This window comes from Strix uralensis, chromosome 10 (assembly GCF_047716275.1).
Source record: "Strix uralensis isolate ZFMK-TIS-50842 chromosome 10, bStrUra1, whole genome shotgun sequence".
Taxonomy (NCBI): Eukaryota; Metazoa; Chordata; class Aves; order Strigiformes; family Strigidae; genus Strix; species Strix uralensis.
The window spans coordinates 11,505,293-11,531,011 of NC_133981.1; the positions used below are offsets into that span (position 1 = coordinate 11,505,293).

General features: G+C 42.8%; 1 protein-coding gene across 3 annotated transcripts in view; it reads left to right on the forward strand.

Moving 5' to 3' along the window:
* Positions 1 to 598: 598 nt before the first annotated feature.
* The window catches only part of LOC141947741 (contactin-4), a 343,702-nt gene continuing 318,581 nt past the window's right edge, over positions 599 to 25,719 (forward strand). For 2 of the 3 annotated variants that reach the window (XM_074879183.1, XM_074879188.1), the window contains exon 1: positions 746 to 800. The gene's annotated coding sequence lies outside the window, so the exon portion shown is untranslated. Of the gene's footprint in view, positions 801 to 25,719 lie in introns of all 3 variants that reach the window. The other variant, XM_074879185.1, reaches the window with a different exon arrangement.

The following is a 25,719-nucleotide window of genomic DNA, read 5'->3' on the forward strand; positions in this document are numbered from 1 at the left end:
CTGTGAGCGCTCTCCTCTCCGGCTGCTCTCCTCTCCCGCCACAAGATACTCATTTCTTGGACGAGCTGGGTCAGAAAGGGGATGAAAGGAGAGGGTAGACTAGTCATGCAAAGGGCTGAGCGAGAGACTGGCAGAGAAGGCAGATGAAGGAGGGAGGCAGCTTTTGAAGAGTGAGAACAATTATGGCAAATCCGAGATTAATGCCGGAGGCCAAGGGGGGGGGGATATTAAAAAAAAATAATGCCCCGAGCTGTAATTTGGGACTCTCAGGTCTGTCGTTATCGGGACTGGGGCTGGTCGAGGATGGGAGAAAAACAGGGAAGTGATCGTCCAAACCCTTCTCCCACTCCGCAGCGGCAGGGCTGCCCCGGGCTGCGGCCGCCTCGGCTCCGCGGGTGCGGACGAGTCCCGCCTCCGCGGGTGCGAGCCGTAAAAGGGGAACAAAAAAGGAGCAGGGCAGCGCCGATGGGGGCTGAGCCTCCGTAGCCAACCCCGCAGGAGGGCAGTGGGGGGGGGGGCTGTACTGCCAGCAGAGCGCTCCCGCTGCGCGTAGGTACCGCGCCCGCGCTGCGAGGTGGGAGAAGGGTTAAGGGCTCCCGCGGCTCCTCCGCCCGCCCCCCGCGCACGGCGCAGGTTTGGGAGGTGGGGTTTGCGCGGCGCTCGCCCGGCTCCCCGGCCGCTGACGCTCAATGCTGCGGCCGCGGGCTGCTGCGGGAGCTGCGCACCTCCGCGCTGCCGCGCAAGGCGGGCAGGCAGCGCCCGCGCCCGCGGAGCCGAGCATGCCCCCCCGCCCCGCCCAGGTAAGCGCGGCGCGGCTTTGCAGCGGGAGGAGGGAGGCAGATTTAAAAGAAAGAAAAAAATATTGAAAATGGGGAGAAATGAGGAAAGCTGTTGCAGGGAGGGGGGAAGGAGAGCGCAGCGGGGTGCCCGCGGGGAAGGGAGATAGCGGGGGGCTCCCCGCGGTACCCGCGGAGCGGGATGCGCAGCGCGGCCGCCGTGGCGGCTCCTCGGCGGGGTGTGCCAGGGCGGAGGGGCGCGGAGAGGCGCGGAGGAGGACGGGCAGAGCTGGCCGCGGGTGCGGAGAGAGGGAAGGGCGGCGGGGATGGGGCGGCGTGCGTGTCTCGGCCGGCAGAAATGCATGCATAACTTTTTGCTGGATCCAGCCAGCCTCCCTTGCTCGACTTTCAGCTTCTTTTTGCTTTCCCCAGGCTGCTGTTGCTACCGTGTCGTGAGCAACATAATGCAGCATGTTGTTTTATTTATCCCAGACAGGAATGACTTGCTCTCTAAACTACAAATTAAACGATGCTGCTTGCATAACAAGTGGAAATAGTTTGTATCTTACATACTAATTATGCATCACCTTTTAGACTAAGCAAAAGCGGTTGTGGGGTTGGTGTTTTTTTGGTTTGGTTTTTTTTGGTTGTTTTGGGTTTTTTTTTTCGAGGAGGATTCAATAAAACAGTCTGATGTCTTGCAGCAACGTATTCATTTTCCCTTGCTGGATTAATGTGGGCAAAGGATTAAGAGCCAGCATGTTGATTAGGCACCCTGAGGTGCAGGGAAGAAGGGGAACATTTGGCTGCGGAGAGGAGTCAGTTTTTGTGTTTGTGCTTGCACATCCTGCTGGTTACGTGGTTCGGTTCGGGACCTGCAGCCTCACCTCCTGCTCCAACGGCCCCACGACTCCCGAGATCCTTCCTGACACAGCATCTACCGGGGATGCTGGGGCCCGGGGCATGTCCCGGTGGCATCGCGCCTGGCGAAGCCCCTTCCCTCGTGTCTCTTGCTGGCTGCCAGCAGGTCCAGCCCAGGTGAGCGTGTGATGCTCCAGCCTCCCTCCCGCATGCCCGGGCTCCCCATGCCGCTGGCGTGGGGCACGATGGCCAGCACCGAGCATGGGGAGCAGGGTAATGGGGCCCTGCGCTTGGGGCAAGCCTGAGGGACCCTCCAGAAGCGTTTTCTGCTGCTTTCCTGGCCAGGACACTGATTTTTCTTCTTTTTGGACCTGAGGAGATTGCATTTTTACCCTGCGTTTGTAAGTCCCTGAAAACTGCTTAAATGGCTCTTGAATAATCCTTCAAAGTCACCTCCCCTCTTTAATACCAAAAGGACTTACTTTACATGGCTAATCCCTCTTTTACTTGCTGTACAGCCTCATTTAGAGGTGTGCACACTGCTAATTTTCCCAAAGCAGCCTGTTTTAGACAATGGCTTCCACTGGCGTGCAGCAACCTCTCCCTCCTGTGCTGAACTCTGGGCAGAGCTGAACACATCTGACAAGATTTTGCTTGATTTCAGGAGGTGTTTCATCAGATCCCATCAAGCAAACTAACCCTTCGCAGGAAGCCACACCAAACATTTTATTTTGTGTGGTTTTGTAAATGCCACCTCTTCTGAGGCTCCGGGGAGTCCCCTGCCCTGTCTGTGTACCCCTGTGTTGGCTGGTGAGGACTGGAGTAAAGCAGGGTGTGCCTGCCCGTAGTTGGAGTTGAATGATCCTGGCAAAACTCTGGCGACTTGGAAATTTTCTCGTCCTTATCTTCTGCAGTGGAGTTGAGCTCTCTACTAGCCCATCTAGTGTTCCTAGAATTTTAAGCTTGTGTTCTTCTACGTGATGACAAAATGTATGTTTTGAATGTGAGTGACAGCAGAAGAAAAGCTTAGCTTTGCAGGAAGTCTCACTTTTCCCTTAGCACGTAAACAGTAAACATGATGAAATGATATTGCCTTCAAACCTGAACTTTACGTGCGTTAACAGCGATGTCCGGAGCTCCTCAGCCCCTCGCCTGAGGTCACCATGGATGTCCGATGAGGGGCAAGTGTGCCTTCAGTGTGCTCTGGATGGTGGGAGGGGGCGAGTGGCAGCGTGTCGTCTTCTCTGGGCCACGAGGATGCCTTTGGCCACGGTGTGGCACAAGCCCTCATGGGTGGGTGGTCTCTGAGACCACAGCCATCCTTCCCTGGGGTGGCTTCAGTTGTATTTCCAGTGTTAATCCCTCCGTTGCATGTTTCCCGAGTGCTGATTTTTAACCATCAGCTCAGGAGTGTTTATTCTAGAGGGGAAATTAGCAGCACTGCAAGGCAGCAAGCAGCTGGTGAAAGAGCCCACCTTGGTTCCCAATCTTGCACCTCATGCATGAAAGTGTTTCTTGTTGATATTCAGGTCTTAATATTTATTGGGATTAACATTTCTTTGATTTAAAATACACTCCTGTGTTACCCCGTCAGGGACAGCTAAGAAAACAGGTGTAAGCTCCTGTACAATTTCTACCACAGATACAAAACTTCAGAATAATTTTGTAGATATTCTGGTGCCACATAACTTATTTCCCTTGGTTTAGGGAGTTGGCTTTCTCTGACAGTTCTGTGTAGTTAATTTGATTAAAAAAAAATAAAAAAATCAGAGATAAAGACAAGGCAGAGCTGCAGGAAGGATATTAACCACAAGACAGCTAGATCATTGCCTTTTTATTTTCTCTCGTGGTTTTTCTGAATTTTATTTGGTGAAGCGTGATGGAGACGTCAGCTGCCTGTGGCTGGTCTCCATCAGGGGCACGGGTGGGCACAGCCCCAGCGCCGTGCAGGCAGCTCCTGGGCTGCAGGCGGTGCGGGAGAAGATGCTATTGCTTAAAAATACTCTGCTGCGTTTGAAAGTTCATAAATCATCCCAGGTCTATTTTTAGCCACGTTAGATTAGAGCAAGTCTGGGGTTTCTTCCCACACTCCTGTCTGTGGCCTAAAATGACCCGATAATGTCCTTGTAAAAGCTGTTTACACACTCCTTTTGATTTTGCTGGTGACCTGCTGTTCAGCCCCGCTGTCATACAGAGGATGGGGCTCAATCTGCAGAGGTTTTGGTGCAACAGTTGGGAATTTTCCTTCCCATGCAGAAACTGGAAGTTTGCTGCTGGGTGCATGAGTGATGTGCAGCACCTGACAGGAAGGTAATCACAAACACAGAAAAGTAACATGAATCACACAAAATCCACAAATGTCAGCTCCGAAGCTCTAATCTAGGCGTGCTGCCAAGATTTAAACTTGCACACATCTTTACTGTTATCTGCTACAGTGGTTACTCAAATATAAATATGAATATCATGACAGTAGTGATTCATTCTTTTTATTATTAGCAAAGCAAATATATAATGATGACATCCACCTGATTTAATGTTTCATGTGAGTATACAACTGTCCCCTACCATCATCCACCAAAAATGGTGATATTAAAACAAAAACTCTTGTGTCAAATCTGCTTGCAGTCTTAGCATAAATGAGGTTCACATTTCATTATGAACCAAGACAACAGTATTTTCTACACTAAACAAGGGTTTCCAGTACTGTATGTGTTGTACTTGGGAAATAACTTCATTTTTTGCTTTTCCCTAGATACAAGCAGTCACTTTCTATCTTAATCTGCAGGATAAAAATCTGTTTCAACAGGACACCAAGAAAAAGAAGGATTTGTTGATTTTAATTGCTGGGTTAAATCGCTGAAAGTCAAACCCTTAGGAGCAACAGGGTCAAAGTATTTTGAAAACAATTGATCTAGTGACTTTGTTGTATGCATTATTCAAATTTAGGAAGCTAGAGCATAAGGAGCAAGTTTTGACTGCAATGTAAATTGGAATTTTTGCTCAGGTTTGTAATTAGGGCATAGATGTATCAGCATGTGGACTTCAGTAAGGTAAGTGATACACTATTGCACTGTTCAACTTCAAAAACAATTTGGGGGGCTCAAGAATATAAATTACAACCATTTCATTTTAAAAATGCCTTTATAGGGATTTTTTTTTTAAAAATAGTGTTAAACAACTTAAGGTTTCAAAAAATGAGGTCCTGCCACATTTGTTTCTTCTATTAATTCTTCAATAAACTCCCGGTTGATCAGCAGTTGTTGCTCTATTACTTGAAGGTTTGCTGGAGGTGTCTCAGATGTGGCCCAACTTCTTTATTAATAAAAGTTTTGATATATCCAGTACCAAGCTCTCCTACAATACATTTTACTAAAGATGAAAAGTACCACAGTGGTACTTCACCACCTTTTCTCCTCTTTAGTTTTTCCAGAGGCTTTGAGCCAGGCTTCAGTGAGACTCAGTGGACACAGTTGTTATTAACCATCTCACATGGGCTTTCCCCATTCTTGTTTGCAGAGCAAGATGTGGTTGAAAGACCAGCTGTTAGTCTTGGCTTTCTCTGGATCTTTTTTCACCCAGGAGGGCGATATGACAGCACTCCCTGCAGTGATGGTTCATCTTCCTTTGCAGTCCTTTCTCACATGTAGACAGCCCAAAGGATTCCTCCACCAGTGTCCCTGCACCCCCCGCAGTCTTTCTTGGGAGTATTTTAATTTCTGACCTGGTCACCACTTGCATCTCCTGGGATTTCCTGAATTAAAGTATTTCTGAGGTGACTGGTGGGGGAAGCATGGGGGGCTGCACCCAGCCAGGGGACGTGGCCAGAGCTGCTGAGACTTGAAAGATTTTCCAAGAGCTGTTGACACTTGGTAGCTGTTCAGGGGACAAGTTAGTCCTGAGCTGCCTCTAACTCTAGACTAATTTACTCGCCTATAAATTCTATCTTTGTTGGCCTCGGACAAAATCTGTGTTTATAATTTATTTATATAAATATTTAGTCAATGAAGAGATGTGGTATTTAAAGGCAATCTATATAAGGTTTAGTTAGTCAATTAGAAGACTAAGAAAGGGAACAAATAGCAAACTTGGTGTTTGTAGTAGAAAAACCTGTGTTACGATGGTATTTTAATGTGAATAGTTCTGAAGAGCAATAACCTACCAGTGTTTTTTCAAGGGAACTGTAAGTGCGTGGTTTATTAAACTCTTTTTTAATGCAGATAACAGGGTATTGTTTGGGAAGACTTACAAACGACATCGTACTCAAACAATTAAACACATTTCCATCTCTATGCTTCCAGTAATAGGAGTGTGAAAACCCAGAACTATCTGTGAAAGTCCACAGGATTGCTGAGGCTATTCAGTGAACACTGCTTTTCCTGCTCCCTTCCCTGTTCCCGGCTGTATGTTAATGGTTCTGATCTCCCATTTTTACATCTTTCTAGCTATAGCTATAAAACCTTGAGCAGAGATCTTTATCCATCCATAGCCATGGTTTGGGTGATCTCCCCCTTCCTGGCCTCTGTTAAGGAGCCATTAGTAGAAAAACTGAATTCTACTCAGACCCCTCCGCGGGGTTTAGTCCCGCCTCCCTCCATGTCCCTCTTCTGACTGAGCCATGGTCTGTTCTGTGCCTTTGGGAGTCACAGCCACTTGCTACCTCTGAGCTAACAGCTGACCTTAGGGCTTGGAGAAGGCCCATAAGCTTTGTCCCCAGGTTGCTGTCAGGCAGGTTTCTCTTCCTTGGACTGATAGTACTAGGCTCATATCTGAGCCAGATTCTTCTGGTAACTTAGCTGTAGGTTTGTACCAGGTTTAAATCAATGATCTCTTCTAGGACAGGTTGTACATTAACAAAGAACATGTATTGGTGAGTCAATGGCAAAATAAACATCCTGGCTAACTGCCATGATGCTGAGCTGCTTTCAGGGGGATCTTAGCCCACCTCTGGCAACCTTGGTTTCTGACACCATCAAGTGTGAACTGTTTGCTGGCCTGATGTGCTGGATCTTCTCCCCTTGGACCTTTAGTTGGACCCCCACATTTTATATAGCGTATGTGTGAGGAACCTGTAGCTATGGCTACCAACAGTACATAAATTCATTTAATGTGATTTTCTTTTTCCATGATATTATTTGATAACACTGTACTTTGTGTAATGGTGTGACCCACGAGAGGTGTTTGAAAGACGTCCTCAGTGCTGAGCGGAGGAGGGTTCTTCACCTCCCGCGTAGAGTACTGAATAGCTTTCATCAAGTAAGATTTTTTTTGTCACTACTATCCTGCTCTTGTGAAGTGGAGGCAAAAGCTCTGTATCCTCTTGTCATGAATGAATGGATGAATCTTCTTCGTCTTTGTCTCCCAGTCTTTTTTAAAAAAAAAAAGCTTCTGAACAGCACTCAACTCCTAGCTTTTTTAAAAGAGTTACTTAGCATAAGAGCAGAACGTTTGCCTAAGAGGGTTTTAGTCCAAGAAGGACTTTTCATATTTAATTGATCTGTATTGTTCAATTAGGGTGATGTATAATGCCCTCTGTTGTGCATGTATAGCTGGAAGTACAAATGAATGAAATATGAAGTACAGCAGAAGAGTAATTTCAAACAGAATCAGCTCTTAGCAATGTACAAAACAGGATTTCAATCCAGGCCTTGTACATGTAAGTAAATACGAATTGTGTAAATACATCAGATCGTTAGCTTTGACATGCGAATTATTTTGAATTATAATATATGTTCTTATTCTGGCCAGCATTCGGTAACCTTTTTGGTCCAAATCATATTTATAAACATTTCCAACTCCTGAATTAATGTTCGAATGTATTTCAGCGTGTTACGCTTCTGTGGAAACGGCTTATTTGGGTTTCAGAGCCCCCTGTGGTTTCCCAAACCCAGGTGCACTGTTGAGCACTGAGAGCTCAGCAGAGGCAGTGTGACACGTGGAGACACGAGTGACACTGATCCCACAGGGTGGCAGCACTCGACCCCCGTCACCCGCACAGCTTCTGCTGCTGCCAGAGCCGCTCCAGCCCCCGGCGGGTGATGCCGCATCCTGCATCCCATCCCACCACATATCATCCCATCTGCCGAGCATCCCGCAGCGCATCCCGCATCCCACAGCGCGTCCCACGTCCCGCATCCTGCATCCCACCCAGTCAGGAGGGTGCACCCGGGGAGCACCCGCAGCCAGACCTGGAGCTCTGGGAGCGTGCGCCCTTCTCCACAGGCCTGGGAAGGAGCTGGTGCCAGTTTGCAGGCTTTTAGATGGATACTGAATTTTATGCCTATAACCCTAATTGCAATTTTTACAGTATCATTTTCTCAGGATTCCTAACTCTAATGAATCAGTACAAAACCACATAATTTTCCTCCTTAACACGTTCCTTCTGTGTTGTGATTCTGTTGACCCACAAAGCCATTCTGCTTCTCCATTTACCCCTCATTTCCCTCACTGTTTTTATACTTGCTGTTATTCATCTTTACTCACACAGCCAGATGCATCAGGTCCTCTTACATTTTGGCTGACAGGTAAGGTTTTCTTGTGGCTTGCTGAGCGTTACCCTCTCTGCTTTTCCCCAACTCCTTTGATTTCAACACAAGATGATCAAGAGAACAAGAGGATTCCTCTCTTGGATCCAACATGGTCAGACATGCTGATCAAAAGGGCCGCTTATCCATGAAGAATGATTTTAAACTTTGCAGAAATTGGTGCCTGTGAGCAGGGAGTGCACAGAGAAGCTGTCCTGAAAGGTGCATGGCATAAAGGATAGTTTCTCTGTGCGCAGTTCTCCTACTTGATGACTTGCAGGAAAGCTTTCTGGGGATGTGCTTGTGTCTGTTAAGGGTAGTTCAGTGTTAGTCCAGTCCAGAAATACACATGGCAGAAGAGGTCTTTGCCAGCCCCATTTTCTGTGGACATCATGCAGGCGTCTCTCGGTGGGCAGGGATAAGGTCTGTGGGCAGGAAGGACGGGCAGGGCAGATGGAAGGCACTGAGCATCCCTCCCTCTGATCTCTGCTGGCACAGCGATATTTTTGTATTGTTTGCTAACACTTTCTACAATGAATATTAAATGAACGTATCACACATTGTTTTATCAGGGAGGCAGAGATGGGAAAAGCAGATACAGAGCAACGCTAAGCGCGAGGCTGGGTCTCTCTTAGGGAGCACTAGTAATGCTGCTTTGGGTCAAAGAATTACTCGGGTGAATTCAGTGTGTGATGGGTGTCTTCTAATTGCAGGTGTAGGGAAAAACCACTAGTCAAATGCATCTGAGAATGAAGAGCGCTGAACATGGATTGACTCAATATTTTCTCTAGTCAAGTGGAAAAAAGGAAGCCTGGTATGAGCAATCTGGAAAGGTCAAACTAATTTGTACTTGTGTGATAATGAGTAATACCTCTATTGTTTATGAAGCTTGCAAAATCTTTCTGGTGTTACCCACTGTGATGTATCTGATGGTGATTTTGCGAAATTAAAAATTAAGTAGCAATTGTTCCACCCTCTTCACGCCTTAATTTGTTTTGGTTTAGGATTCCTTTGAAAAGTTACGTATTCTTTACAAATTAGTTGAGATGTAATTTATTCAGTTCTCTTGACTTCAGTATGCTGCGGCTGAATGAAGGAGATAATTTTTAACAAAAAAGATTAATAGCGAGATTGATAAGAGTAAGACTGAAAACCTGCCTGTGTCTTGCTGCTTAAGCATTCTGACTGTGTTCCCCTGTTTGTTTATTTTGCTGCAGTCTTTCCTGTTTATTTACCAGGGTAAGTGGAAATTTTATATGCGTGTACAGCTACTACTATTAAAATAAGAATAACTGGTGAGCTCCTAATGCCCCAAACTGCCTTCTGCTGCCTCAGTTATTCAAGCAGATCTGCAGCTTCTTTTAGTAGCCGCTGGAAGTTGCGTGAATTTTCCTGGGATTCTGGTTTCTTTTCTGGGAGTGACAATGCTACCAAACGGCATCATTTTCCATGAAGCAATAGGGGACTTTATTGGGAGTCCTTCCTGCCTTGTGTACAGCAAAAAGTGTAGGCTCCAGAGGAATTCATTTGCTAGGCTTATCGCTGAGACATTTAATATCCAGAATGATTTAGTATATCAAATTCTAGAGTTTTGGGCTGAATGTAGCTGCATTCGTCATTGTTGCAGAACCCTGACAGTGAACAAAAGGTGCTGCAGGGAACCATAACTCACGCGGCAAATTAATGGGTTCCCAGCTTCGCTTGCTCAGCTAAATGGAAGTTGGGAACGGTGTGGTCTGACTGGCCAAGGGCTTTCCACAACAAGTGTGTGAGTTAGGAGTTTGCATGTCCTTCATCCCTGGAGTGGCTATTAAAAGCGGAGCCCTCCTGCCAACTGGCTGTGACTGGTGTTTTTCACTGTTGAAGGTACTTCAGTATGAATGACTTGAAAGGGGGAAAAAATCTCCCAGCTTGTTAGCTGTTATGGGAGCACGATACAATTGTTTTAACAGAAATTTTTTTTAGTGGGTGTCCATAGGAAAAAAGGATTTGATTGAGGTTTCATATACTCTAAATTTTATCACGTCACACTGCAACAGAAAACTTAAAGCTATGAGCACAGCATGTCCAGTAACACTTACAAGCCACATACTACCACTGATAATTTTTGTCACTGGAAAGGTATGTGTATGGCAAGGAGATACTTGATCACCCTCAAATGATGGGTTCTCCCAGTCAGGGCTGGGCTGACAGAGAGCCTTGTCCATAGACTGCTCTGAATCCCATGCAGGCTGGTTGAAAGCAGAAGTCTCTCCAGGTTCCTCAGCAATACTCATGTTTCAGACTATTGGCTGTAGGAGAGCTGCAGCCCCACATCTTCCTGGCCCTGATTTTGCTCTTACCCTTTTTTTCCAATTCTGCCACCCTTACCAGTAGATGAACCCAGTTCCTGAATAGGTTCTATCCTCTTTTAGTTGCCAAATTACCAAGCGTGCTAAAAGGCAGGGCATGGCTGAGAAATACGGGATGAGGAGAGATGATGCTCTGAACTGACAGTCTAGTTGGTGTTGTGGTTTTTAGGCAGGGTGGGGTCAGCATCTTTGCAATGATCAGCAGTTCCTGAAACTTGGATGTGAACTGGAGTGTTGAGCACTTCGTGGTGGAGAGCTGACTGTACATTTGGTAATTGGCTCAATCACCCTCAAGGGCTTAGAAGTTAAACATGCTGCAATGCCTGAGAAAGCAAATAGATGGAGGGAGATGGATGGTGGTGCAGAGCAGTTTGAAACTGCAGCTGAGTTGCACCAAGAGGGCTTCAGAAAATGTGCAGAATTGGGTAGCTGCCAAATACTGCCACTGCATGTTTTTGGCCACGTCAGGCAGTTTCCTGAGTTCTGAATGTGCACTTCTGAAGTTCAGGAAGACTCTGTGTTGTTTGGCAGATTAGTCAGCTGTCCCAAGCACCTTTGCAGTGTACAGAGCAGTTCAGTACATCCGCATTTGCTCCTTGGGAGGTAAAACCACCAGAAACCAGGTCACCTGCTCTCACCACAGAGGTTTACGTATGAGCTGGAGATGCCCTTCTCCAGGAAACAAAACATCATGACTAATGCAGTTCTTTTAAAAAGCAAAATGCACTCTGGAAGATGAGTGTTTGAAACGGTCTGATTTAAGGCACTGAAATGGTTGTGGCCCAACATGTTTTGAGTATGTTGGGGTCACGTCATTGTGCAGCATTGCTGTGCTAACAGCATGGATCAAGAGAGTTTGATTTGGTTGCTACTCCCCTGTTAACTTGAGTTTGGGGTGGATTTGTTGGTGGGGGGGTGTTTTGTTTGTTTGCTTATTTAGTTTCAGTCTTGATTCTTTCCTTTGAAGAGCAAGTTTCAAGGTCAGTCAGTGCTTTTCCAGTGTGTAAGTATAAAATCCAACTGTACCGCATGATTGTACTGTCTCATCTGCTTTTCTACTTCAATCTTCTGGACCACTGAAGGTAGAAACTTGACAGCATGTAGCAAAAGATGCCAATAATAGCTCAGTAATACCTTCTTCTGGTTTGTTCAATCCCGTGTAAGTGGGAGCTTGCAGCGGAGCTGAATAGCACACTGTTGGCCAACCTCGGGTGGTATGAATAGAGTCCTTACAGTAGATTAAGTGATACATCGCAGCTCCTGTGCAAACATTATATGGAGGAACCTGTTCTGCAGCAGCTAGCATAAATGGGCAGAAGTGCAATGTTTGTATTGCTGTTTATTTAATTAATTTAGATTTGCTTCTCTGTACACACTTGCTTGCACAGCCGTGCTCTGTGGCTCTGGCCTCCTCCTGGGTGGTCTGTGCTGAGCCAGAGCAAAGGAGTTGGAAGGTGCTTAAATAAACCGGGAGAGCTGCAGGCTTGGTTATCTCTTTGCTTTGGGAGAGGAAAGGCATGGGAGTTACAGAGGGGGTGGAAAAATGACAAAGAGCATAGGGCATGGCAAGAAAACTTCAAAAGGCCAGGAAAAAATTCCTCTCAATTCTTCTTTTCTCCTCTACTTGGACTCTTCTGTCACTGCTTTGGTGGCTCCATTCATGCAGTGGCTCATGCAATGTTGCTCATGCAATCAGCAGTAAGAACGACATCCCATAGAAGACTGAATTATGGGTGCTTCTCCTCTGTCTACACAATCCGAGGAAGACTTGCCAAAAAAACCTGTTTGTGGTGGGTCTGCTGCTGAAGAGGCTCTCTTGCTCTAGGAGAGGAGGGACTGACAGCCGTTAGCTGGACAGTCCTGTTCCTTCACCCTGGGGAGCTTCCTCCTGGCCACCGAGGTGGTGCAGAGGCAAGAGATTTTGGTCCAGGAGGAAGATCCTTCAAATCCTCTTTTAAAAGCATTTAACTTAGCACTGGAGTGGTCTCTACATTGAAACCAGCCCCGGGACCAAACCCTCAGCTGTTACACTGCTGTCTCTTTCCTTTGTTTTAACATGTCAGGAAGTTCTGAGATTTGTGGTGTAAGTATACAGTTTTGTGGACCTGCCAGTGCTTCCAATCATTCCCAGTGTATCCAGAGATAGCAAGGCTATCTCTGATAGTCTGCTTGCTGTCAGCACACACTGTATATCAGAACCATTTTATTATTATGATTATTATTGTATTTTAGAACCATTACCTAAAATATGGAATCACTGCCCCTGGAAGAGTGGATTATCCTTTCCTGGATAGCTAATTTTATTTCACTCAAGAAAATTTGATTCATATTTCTGAAACATTGCCACTAAACAGCTTTCTAAGCAGAGTTGCAGTGCAAGACCAAATTAGATTCGTGTAGGGAGCAGGGAAGTATTGTTGTTGCAAGTGTCCAAAGGGGTTGAAATGAAAATAATCTTATAGATCAAACTTAAATTGAGTTCAGATATTACAGCGATAACACAGTTCTATACCTGAAAAATCCCATCTGTCAAAAATAAATTTCAGGGTCACATTTTAAAATGGCACTTCTAGTTCTGGATCATCTAGCTTCTATCTCTGGCAGATGTGGGATATCAGCCCCATGCATTACTGTGGCACAGATCTTGCAAAGTAGTTCAGGCTGCGTGAGTCTGCTCAATAGAAAAAAAATTAAAAAAGAAGGTGGGGGAATGCTCTTCAAGGATTTATAAAATCCTTCACAAATTGCACCAGTCTGAAGTGGCAGATACTGTCTGTCTCAGTGACTTTTGAATAAGACTCTGAAAATTTAGGCCAGACTATAGCTAAACCCAGTATCTCCAGGAGAAAATACCTTGTGAAGTTCTGCAGTTTGAAGTAGAAGCAGTTTGAATCAAACTTGAGAACTTATTTGACCCTTATTACTGTAGTCTCTGAATGGACTTAAAATTTCAGGTCTGTAATTATCCCTGTGGAATTCTCCTGAGCTGGTTGTGTGCTATTTTATTGGAGATCAAAAACCGAGATGCACATGCCAAGATGGTCAGGGATACAGAGGTATTTAGGCACTTCAGTGTCTAGTAAGCTCTACTCAAATTCTTTGAATTTTAGGGTACTGAGCTATTAAAAATAATAAGTTTATGGCAGAGGAGAAATTTTAACACTGACATCTTTTCTTATCCCCCATGGATTGCTTCATAACTCTGTCTTATTCTTAAAACAGATTTAATTATTTTTGCACCTGAGTTTTTGCTCTGGATCAGTCCTTCGCAACTGTATGAGATCCAGGGTGTCTCTGAATACTTGCTTTAAAACTACCAATACCTGGAACTGAAAGTATATTTGTGAAAATGTAATCAAATATGATTTAGCTGTCTAAAACATTATGAGTAGACCTAAGCATTCGCATAGAAATACTTGACAATATCTATACTAATGTAATGTCACCCATTAGTATTGTGTAAAATATAAAGTATCATGCAATATTAAAATCCGTCTGCAGTGTATCCTCTATAACTATACTGACAGTATCTAAATTTAGTAACTAATTAAATTCCATGGAACAGAAGAATGCATTTCTCCATTGCAATCCACTTCTTGTAAGGATGAAGATTATGTGTATTATCTATATTTCTGTTTTTATATAATGTAGTATATTTTGTTCTATATTAACTATATACCTCTGTTTTCTGAATTTCTACATCTGTATTTCAGCATCTCTGCTGTAAAGGACCAGGGACCCTGGGTGATGCAGGCTGAACGCGAGCCAGTGCTGAGGCTCAGCTGCCCTCGGGTCTGGCCTCTGGCCACGAGGTCAGGGTGGGGGACTGTCACCCCTCCCTTGGCACTCGTTAGTCCACGTCTGGACCCTGCTGTGTCCGGCTCTGACCCTGCTGGGAGATGGTTGCTGATGGAGGTGGCTGAGATCGGGAGGGCCACTGCGGTGACAGGGGCCATGCCCTGAGCATCCAGCTCTGGATTCGTCCTGACTGTCTGCTCGGAGCATCCTTCGTCGAGGACCAGAACGACTCTTTTCACTGGAAAAGCCAGTTCATGCATTTTTCTTTTCCAGCCACTCCACTGACCAAGCCTCTGGCTGTGGAAGACTCTGTCTTTAAGACTGATGAAATTAAGCATGTACCCAAACCTTTACAGGATCAGGGCCAAACACACTAAATAATTGATGGACTGCTTTATTTCTTTAGCCTTTCTAAAGTAAACTGAGTTTCAGATGAACATGAGCTGACTTAGATGTTTAGTGTGGAAAAAAAAAAAAAAAGCCCTTTGAATTGCACTGATTTCCCACAGGATTAACTTGGGTCCAGAAAAAATAACTTCCTGAGCTTCATCCTTCTTTCCCTCTCTCTAGCCAAACTCCCTTTTTTTTGTTCTGTTCAGACTTTTTGGATTCTTTTGTAGGAAAAAAGAATCCTCTTATATTAAACATATAATCTGAAGAGAGGAGGGGAGGAAAGTTGTCATTAGCATTTGTGAACTAAAGTGGGCCAACTATCCCAAGGGTATTTTCATTTTGCAGAATATTTGTCTGTGTAATTTTTGTAACTGTTTATAAATTAGTAATACAGCTAGAGTAGATGCGTTTCCCATAACACCTGTCAGTGGCTGTGAGACAATGCAAAAGAATTGAAAGTAACTGACCCAAATATTGTGTAAGTTGAGAAGAAAAGGTGAATGGAAGCCAAAAAAGTAAATAGCAGAAGGAGAAGCAGATAATGAGCATCCCTGTTTTGACTGCTAAATTGTATTGTGGTCTTGTAGACTAGTTTGTAGGAAGGATGTCATTTGTACAGGCAGGATATGGAAGAAAGTAGAATTAGTTTGTTGAAAAACAAGCAGGAAATGTGTGTCCATTTTGGATGGCTCCTCATATTCCACTTCTGTAAATGGCTAAATATATTAGCTGAAAATAGAAGTGTGGCAGAAATAAGAGTTACACTGGACTTCAGGGGGAGGAAACTGCATTAAAAAAAAGGATGTGTAGTAGTCCAGAGAAGCATTGCTTTTTGGAAACTTCCCTTTGAGCAATTTCTTTCTCCAGTGGAAAATGTCAATGAAATAGGACACTTCTGGGAATTAACTCGTATGACTGTTTATTTTTACTAATGGCAGAACATACCAAATTATTAAAAATTCTAAAAGCTACATTGGACAAAGTGATTCATGGCAGAAAATATGCTTTGATCCAAAAATCCTTTTTTTTTTTCTCTCTCTCTTTGTTATAATCCCTTTACTCTTTGGGTCATATTACATGTCTAAACACTTTCTTATCCTTATCTGAATCTGAACATGTTTAGAAATCATAAAACTGTCTTTGAGGTGACTTTGATGGCTTTGGGAAGGGAGAGAGTGATGGTGTGTTGGTACTACGAGTGGGCTGGACTGCTGATCTGGGAGAGTGTTTCCAGCTCTCAAATGTGATGGCATGTTGGCGCAGACACCCGTTATCATTGGTCACAGTTAAGTTTTATAAAGTCTTAAATACTTTCCACGTGTTAGGAACACTGCTAACACAAATATAAAAGCACTGTAGAGTTTTTTTTATGACCAGTATTCATAGCTGAAAATGAATTCCTGTTGTTGCCAACCCATTCATTATCCTCTTCATGGAGAAAAAGAAGATTCATTCTTCTGCTGTGAAGGTTCCCCTGTCTGTTCATCTCCTTAGCCACTGTCACTCATCCCCTTCATTTCTGAACCTTATCATTTTCTATTCCAGATATTGGATTTGATCCATCCATCAACTGTCAGTAATTTGTCAGAGACCCTGGACACTTCCAGATGTATTTTCTGTGCAGGTCCTGCCAAAAGAGAGGAATATTGTGCAGAGAGGGCTGGGCAAGTCCCAGACTTGATCCGTTTTTGCTATACTTCAGATTGGCCTTTTTCACCACTTTCCCCCAAAACAGAACCTGAGAACTCGTAATGGGTAATTTTTTATTTATGAGGAGTTTGTGTGTTTATTTCTACAAATAGAGAAACACTCCTATTTCAAACTGTTTTGACAAAATGTGTAAGGGAAAATACTGCCCTCCACTACACAGACAAAAAGGAGGGTAAAACTATGCCTGTTTTATTTCTTCAGCTGAACTTGATGATAATGCTTAGAGAGAAGTTTCCATGGTGAACATAGAAAAATCAAATTTGAAAACTGTCTTTTGTGTATTTGCTGCTATTGTTTTTAATGGTCACTGTTCTGCACATTTAACAGTCATTATCCACACCTTCTAGCTTGTGAATACATTTACATATTTTAAATCACCATTAGCAGGGAAAAATCCATGATTTGCCCAGGGCTGCTTATGATTTTTTATTTTTAAATATCTGTCAGAAGGGTCTCTTCTAGCAGACAGCTCTGCTTATTTGATAACTTTGTGTATTGATTCCTTACATCACCTGCTTCTTACTCTCTTAAGTTATGTTTTATTTCTGTTCCTTCTTCTATTGTAAAAGTACAAAATGAAAAGCTGGTAGTAGTTTCTTGCTTTATTCATTATTTTTTTTCCCTGTTGGAGCCTCATGTACTACATTCCTTGTCTGTTTACCAAGCACTTTTTCTCTGTTTTTTTTCTTGAATGGAAAGATTCTGGCTTGGAACCAGTGAACTTTTAATACAGATCATTCAGAGCCATACTTGTAGCCTAACCAATGCATCCAGGATGCAGATGGATTTCCTGCATCACTTTCTGCATCTTTCCCTTATAAAACAGCTCTTGCAGCAGCCCAGCCCTGCGTCTGTCCCACGAGTGTGACACAGGGACACTTGTGCACGGCCACAGCCGAGGAGCCCTTAGCCCTGGTACTGCAGTCCTGATCCCCAGGACTTCATACCCAGAGCACTGGTGATGGGCCTGCCAGTATCCCTCGGTTCTCAGTTTGACATCTTACTCATTATTTTCATTCGCTTAGGAGAGAAAATGTCACGGTGTCATCTGGAGAGCCCATTACTCCTCTGTGCCTTTCTCCAGGTCATTTCTGTATCAGTCACGGGAGGCTGCAGCCTGGGGAGCATGCTTCTGCCTGCTCCCGCTCGCTGGGAAGTGCTGCCTGCTCTTGCTGGATTCTTGCTGGAATCATGCCAGTTGTTGCTTTTGCATTGTTTCAGTTTAGTCGTATGCTGCTCTTGTTCCATCTCAAGTAATTTATTAGTACAATTTCCATTTTAAATTTAACTCAAGCTCACTAAAAATTTGCCAGCCCTGACAAAGTGCTGACATGTTTTACCAGTTATTTGTTATGAAAGTCTTTCAAAATAATTCCCAGATAAAAGTCAAGTACAGTGAACAAAATGCTCAAAATAATCTTAAAAGGCCCTGAATATTTAGTTCTGTTGATGAATAATGGAGAATGTGTTCTGGAAGAAAAAAGAGGATGCAAGATTATTATTAATTTTCCTTAAACCCTTTTGCCAGGCTCTTGGTTTTGGCCGTGCTGCAGGAGATACTCAACATCATGCAAAGCAGTGAAATCTGTACATAAGGCGATACTGTATAATACAATTAAATACCTGAACTTCTGAATGACCTCAAACCTTGTTGAGCTGGTGCCCTGAGGGCAATCTTGAGTTGGCGCAGTTCACTGAAAATTAATTTGAAGCTTTTATCCAGTATACGTAGCAACTTTCTGTAGCTAAATAAGAAAAAATGTAAAAAATAAGAAAGTAAATTATATGTACAACCTGTGTGTATAATCTCAAGATGGTACCATGGTCTGTGTGCTCAAGTGGCAGTCGTGCCATGGCAGCACAGGATCGCTGTCACCCTCGTTAGGGACTGTCCCTTTAAATGACTGTCACTGTTGTCTGACAAAATTTAAAACATTTCCTTGTTAAATATTGCCTGCTTAATATACATTTCTGTGTGATTTGACAAATGGGTTTCTTCAGTTTAATGCGGAAGAGAAGCTAAATGAGTTAGTAAATGTTAATGTGTCCATGTTCTTCACAGATAACTAGTTGCCCTTGGGACAGTATCAATAAGTGGCATTTATATGATATTATGGATGTGTTAATTATGTGTAGACAAAATAATGAGTAAGCAAAGGTCAAGGACAAACGCAGTTTCCCCAGAAATACGCATCAAAGAGCTTCTAATACTTGAGGCATTACCATTATTGAATATTCAGTGTAATTTAAATTATGTGCATTTTTTTCATTGCTTATATTTTTAATCTAGAAGATATTGAGCAACTTCAAGGGCTGTGCAAATGTTTTGTAACAAAATTCAGCAAAACTTCAGCAGTAGCTGGACTATATTTTCTACATATGTTGGTTAACTGTCAGGTGGAATTTGGGATTGATTTCTTGTTTGAGATGTAACCTTGTGAGGTTTGTTTTTTTTTTTTCCTAGACTTGAAATGAAGGAAATGAAAATGTGGCCATGTTGGCTATTAAACTTCTGAACCTTGAAACTCAATGCAAATCAAACCAAAATGCTCTTGAGACCATAAATACCCAACTTTGCCCTAGTTCATTGGGCTGTTCATTATCAATGCACTTTTAAAAAGCGATGCTCTTAGCATGCTGGAGTCTTTGCTTTTTACTAGCAAGCCATAAGTATAAATGCCTCTTTGGCAGGGGCCCTTCCGAAATCCAGTGGTTTCTGTGACATGAGGCAAGAGGAAAACCTAGCTGATCAATACAGCCATTAATTAGAAGGAAACGTTCAGCCATGATTTTTACTTCTAAACTTTTATATATTGACATCTGGCAAAACAGTTAAGAAGTCAATAAGGATCTAAAAGTTACTGTACTGTTAGGTTGCTCACTGAGAAATAGCAATTAAGCCGACTCTGTCTCCCAGGACCTCCTCTTGCAGGTGTCTGGAAGCATCTCGGTACCAAACAAGATGCTGTTCATATATGAAATATTCATGTTATGACATCAAAACATGTTGCATATTATTTCAGTAGTCAGGCTGAAATTAGATTCACATTTTATTTTGCTTATAAATGCCTGTCAGAGTTGCTAAATCAGTTTGTCTTTGCTGTCTTGAAATAGTGTCAGTTTGAATTTCTTTCATGCTGCATATTGTTTTGGGCAAAAGCACAGTACTTCTGTATTCAAGATGGAGTGCCTCATATTCTTTAAATAAAAGTGAAAAAGCCCAACAATAAAGAATATTTAAAAAACTTTTGGAGGGGGCATCTTGGACCCCTTTTAAAGTGACACAGAAGCCACCAAATGCTGATGCATTGTGATCTTTGCTTCCCCCCTTGTGCAAGTATCATGCATATGGTGCGTTACACATTATTTAATGGTTGTAGGGTATATAACAAGGCATTCTGGAGTCTACTGCTGATGAAAGTAGAGATGAGCTTCCAAGTACCGGATTATACGAGTTCCTCAGTACACCTGAGGAAGTATCAGATGATTTCAGCCGTTGCAGCTGCCCTGCAAGTGTTAAGCTTAGGTTGTGGATGCCTGGTGCATGGGGCACGGGCATCTGCATCCTTAAGGCAGGGTCAGTGGGTCCAAGAGGAAATCGGGGCAGAGACTTGGTCTTTACCTGTCCGTGAGCTGTCTGTTACAGTGGTGGCATGACACAAACCCCAATGAGCAGCAGCGCTGGGCTCCTACAGACCACTCTGTGACATGCAAAAGCATCTGACAAGGCTGTGACCTGGTCCTTTAAATCAGTAGGCAGGGGAATTAATTCACTGTTAGCTTTTTTTGGCACTGTAATACTGTGTTCATGCATAAATAATTTCATCTTAGTTATCCTGTTGCTAAAAAAAAGAGCTTCTGTCCCCAGTCTACCAGACATTTGCATTAGAAATATCCCATCAGAGAAGCTACACATGCTTGAAAACATCTATTATTTTCTTCCCTGCCTCTCTCCTGTACTCTTGTCCTCCCAGCTGCAGGCATTGCTCTGAGCCCCACCAGGCTGGAGTCGTGCACGGCCGCCTGCTTTGGCTCAAGGGCCCATGGTTTTGGAAGACACAGTCCTGCTGAGAAACCACTTTCAGCATATATTTTATTATTTTTAAAAAATTACAACGAGCTTTTTAAACTTTAACCTTCTTCCTTTTCCGCTCTACTACTACCCTAAGCGTACTGCTGAAGTTTTTAATGCAAAAGTGCCACTATCTTATGATTTTCCCTGGATTTCCCTTGGTCTTTTAATGTAGTTCTTTTTAATTACTATCAGTAGATTTTGTAAATTAAGAGTATATAATTTGTTGATGTTTCTGTTTTCATTCATAATATCATTCATTTAACTGAATATAATCCAAACAAGCGTAGCAACTGGGGTATAAAGCCTTTGGATTACTCTCAGCCATAATAGCTCATGGGATCTCCAGCAGGTCTGGAGCGGCTCATAGAGTCTGGGAGATGTACAGCCCCAGCACAGCCCCAGCCAGGGGTTTGCTCCCATAACGGGGGATTTGTTAGGTGCTGCACCGGGTCCTGCACCCCCTGGGTCTAACTTGGCTCTCATAATTTGTCTCCTGCTATATACCGTGATATCTTTTCAAGATCCCTGAAGTGCCTGTGTGCCTCCTTGGCGTGCTCCAAGTTGTTTTCAAGGACCTGCTTTTAAGATAAAATCACATCTGCAAAGCTCGAGCCTCGACAAAGCCTCCGTACTGCTCTTTTCGAAAAGTGAGGCTCTCATGATGAGCTTCTGCATTTTCCATTAGGAGAGACTTTCCAAAAAGATTTTTTTCAATGATTTCTTGATAGCTGGCAATCTCCTGAACCATTTCTTATACAGAAATTGTTCTTCAAGGTGTTTTGTTCCGGTAACAACTGCCACCAAGCTTGGTTTGTCACAATTTCCAGCCTATAACTTGGAAAGTCGTGTTGTCTATAGGACTGGTCTGAGGGGCTGGCATGGTATTTCTTGCTCTGAAATAGTGGGCAGGTCACCTCATTTTTCTGTGCCTCTGTATTTTTCTGCCTGGCTTTGTGTTTTTTTGTCTATTCCTTTAGGGTCCGATAGTCTTTGAACTTAACAATGTGGCTGACCTGAGCTCTGTTTTAATCCAATGATAAATAGTTAATTTTGGAGGTTTAGGTTGACAGCAAGCCACCTTGGAGTGTCAGACTGCAAGACTTTGGTTTCCTTCTATAATCAGATAAGGAACAGATATTTCCTGTAAACCCTCCCCTAGTGTTCAAGTCATACCATTAGAGCATTAAGTCAGATACATGACACCCAATTTCAGAGTAATTCCTGGGGAAAAAGCACATTATATTTTTTTAATGGGCTTCCCAGGACTTATTTTGTTTCTTCCCGATGAATATAAATTCTAGCAAGTTTATCTGAATTCTGACCTTCAAATACACAAAGGCTTTTTTTAGAGCAAGAATATGGTCTTTAAAATTAGGTACTGTCCACGTGAATGTCTTCCTCTCTTCCCTTAAAATCCCTTTAGAGCGCAAGAATAGAACTGTTATAAGCGTTCCTAAAATTCATCTGTGTATTTATTATGAACTACTTGCATCTTACAGAAATACTATTCATGTCAACCCCACCAGTACTGCCTTTTCTTTCCAAATGGCTTTATTTGGATTGTGTGCTGCATACAATATCGTCGCTTCTCTTCATCTCCTTTTCTTCTGATTGCCAAGTAACATCAAGCAGATCGGAGAAACTTCTCGTAATGTGCTGTGTGGCTTGCTATAACAGTCTTTCCCAAGCACCTTGGTTGAATAAATATCCATTGAATAACTGGAGAATGCATTCATATTCTTTTTATTTTGATTTATGTTCTATCTTCCTATCTGTGCATCTTCAAGAGTAATTGCCAGTTTTCACCTCCTACAGAGAAAGTACAATAGAGCTGAAGAATAAGTAAAATGTGCTCTGTTTCTCTCTCTCTCTTTTGTAAGGAAATCTTTATATTCTTACCCATGCATACGCTAATAATTTGCAAACTGAAAATCATAACCTCATTCGCAGCTGGACTTGCTGTAAAAAGCTACTTGTATGCTTTCTGTGTTTCCTTTCCTCGTGACGCTTGCCAACTGGAGACCTGTACATATGGCCCGTTACCCTTTATGAAATAAGTCAGTCCAACTCTGATGTAGTAAAGGTATCCCAAATGAATACGAAGGTTGGAGCCAGTATGTTCCCTATTATAGACATCATATTCCCATGCACTGCTGATCTGATAGCAGCCAGACTATATGTCATGCATTTTAATGATGCTGCCAGTACAGCATCTCTCAGAGGATTACTGCGTGGTCTCCCTGTGATGGGTGGCAAGTTCCTTTCTGTCATCTGATACAGGATGCTGTTAAGGGTGACTGCAGTGTGAAGTATCTCTGCGTGTTGGTCAAATACCACATTAGATTTGAAAACACTCTTGAAGTGCTGGTTGTCATTGCTCTGCAGGGACCTTTTCTTAATCTGAACAATAATAAGGTCAGTTGGTTGCAGCATGATTTTTCCATCAATTACTTCAGTCATACTTCTAACAAGCCATATGTAATCATGCATGTTTAACCTGCAGGTTACACGGCCTAGCTAGCTGTGTGACCTACAGATCATAGAGCTGATAATTTCTTATTTTGTAAGCAAAAAATTTAATAGGGATTTCCAGTTGAATTGTCCTGTCTTAGGCATTCAGGTTTCTACCTAGCTACTAACCAAACTGCAGAAGTAAAGCATTTGTAATCTGGACCACTACGCCTTGGTCTTCTACCCAATCCTTCAAGGAAACGAAACCAGAAGCACACTTTGCTTCTGAGCCTTTCCTTTACATATTAAGCAAAAAAAAGCTCAAATGACCTGATGTGCTGTTCACAATGGGTTTCTTCTCAACTTTTTCCTCTCCTGTGGTCATGAACATTGGAAGATCTCACTGCATGCTGACGGGCGTCTTGCTTGCTGCAGACATCTGTGGAGAGCAAGACACACGAGCCCCCTGCTCCCTCCCTCCGCTGTTTTGTAAACTTCTGCATTTGATCTTAGTTCAGTTCTTATCTGTAGCACCAAGACATGCCAGGCTTCAGCTTGGAAGGATATGGTGTAAAAGCTATGTTAACAGGGCAAAAATGTTCACATGCTACAAAGTGTTTTCAAAGCTATTGGAGCATTTGGTTTGGATTTATAAATTACTAAAACAAGAGTTACACATTTATCATTTGAAAATAACAACTTTTCTCATAACAAAATGGCGTGTTATCTGAGCCTGCAATAATTCTGCATCTTCGTGACTACCAGCAGGGAAAAAATAGAAAATTACCATTCTACTTGAAATTCACTATCTCTGAACACCCTAAAAATCCTAAAGATCTCATTTATAGATGCATTCAATGCTGCTTAAGCAAGAGATTCGTCCAGATTGTCCAGTGTTTATGCACTTTCCATTGGATCTATTCATGCCTCAAATATGTGAAGTTTACGTATGTCATTGTGGGGTGCAAAAACCTCATTCAGAGAGAATTGAGATCTCAGTTTGTAATAATCCTTCTGGCGCCATTTTTATCTTTATTGAGGAAATAATAAAAATTCAGCCATTTAGACTACCAAACTGTCCTCTTTTTGCAATGTGCAGTTGTAGTTTTAATCAGTACGTGCCTTAACAACCCTAGGAGGAATTCATTATTTCTGTTGGCACAGCATGGTGTACTTTCCTCTTCCACTTGAAATACGTTTCTTGCTATTTGCCAGATGAAGTTTGAAAAGTTTAATTATAAAATGAAAAAGAAAGGGTCATAAACCAGAAGGCAAAAAATCTCAACTCTTGCAGATTTATGTTGAAAGTTACTTTAAAGATTTGAGGTTGGCCATGATGTTCTGAGTGCTTATACCAAAGAGCAGGTTACTGTTCTTTTCCTACACGGTATTGCCACATAACTGCCTAATTTGACACTGATTAAATGTTACATTACCTCCTGGAGTTCTGACTTTTAGGTCAGGTGCATTTAAGCAAAACTGTCCCATCAACTGAACTGCGTCTCAAAATCCTGGATGTCCTGGAAGTTATAGCAGGGCTAAAATCAAGATTTGATTCAAGATTACTGACCACATGCAGGCTGGTGCACCAAGCCTACTAGCTGCTTCACATAATCCCAAATCAGCAAAACACAGACACAGAATGAGTAATAAAACCTGTGTTCAACACAGGCACTAATACAAGAAGAAATAAACATCATTACAAGGTCAATGTAGCTAAATTGGTATCCTCACTGTATTATAAGAAAATAATGAGAAACACCTTCAGCCTCAAACAGAAGTCAATAGAAAATCAACAAACGGCTACTGCAGACATCCTTTTTCTAGCAGGAACCAGGGACAACAGGCAGACGCTCTGAAATAACACAAATACACACACAGAGGCACGCACAACCTTTAAGAAAAGGACAAACACATTCCAGTAAGCAGCAAAACCACCCACTGCTGTTATTTTATGAATAGATGGTAGATTTGCCTTCTGCATGTTGGTGAAATAATGAAAAAATCCTGGGATTTTGAAGGCGTAAAATTGCAGACAATTTATGTTTATAGCTGTAGACGGCCACACAAGTGAATCTAAATTGAGTGCCGGATGGAGCTAAGAGGAGAGGGAATCAGAAATGCAAGTGAAAGATAAGGTTATAGAAATTTCTCTCTCCAAAGCTAATCAGAACTAAGTATCCTATTGCTAGCAGCATGGAGAATGTTTTAGATAACAGATAGTGATGGAAATTATGTGGGATAATTATGTTGGAAATAACAGCAAAGGGTATGTCTGCTGACTCAGAAAATTGTCACCTACTTCCTCCCTGTGTCACCCCAGAGTCGGGTACCCGCTGCCCCGAGTAATGCATAATGTTACCCTCTTGGGGGGCAAAAAAAGCTCAGTGATTAACTGTGTGTAACACCTAACATCTAACAGAGGATTCAAAATGTAATCGCTGTAATTTGCAATTGTAAATCTCCTGTTATCAATTAATTTACATTGTACAAGTAACCATCTGATTATCTTTGTGCATTGCTGTATTTACACTGCAATTTAATTGTAAGTAATTAGCATGTAATTGCGTATAGTTATTTATACCTTGTAAAGAAAGTGATGTATTTATATGTAGTTAAATTAATTGCAGTGGAGAGCAAATCTTTTCACTTTTCTTCCTTTTCAATGCATCTAACAGTTTCCATGGCCAAAACTGCTGTTGTCTAGACAAAGTTGGGTCTCCTTTGGATGGGTTAGGTTAGCTTTCCGCAGGCTTAGGCATGCAGAATTGCATTTTGCTTTT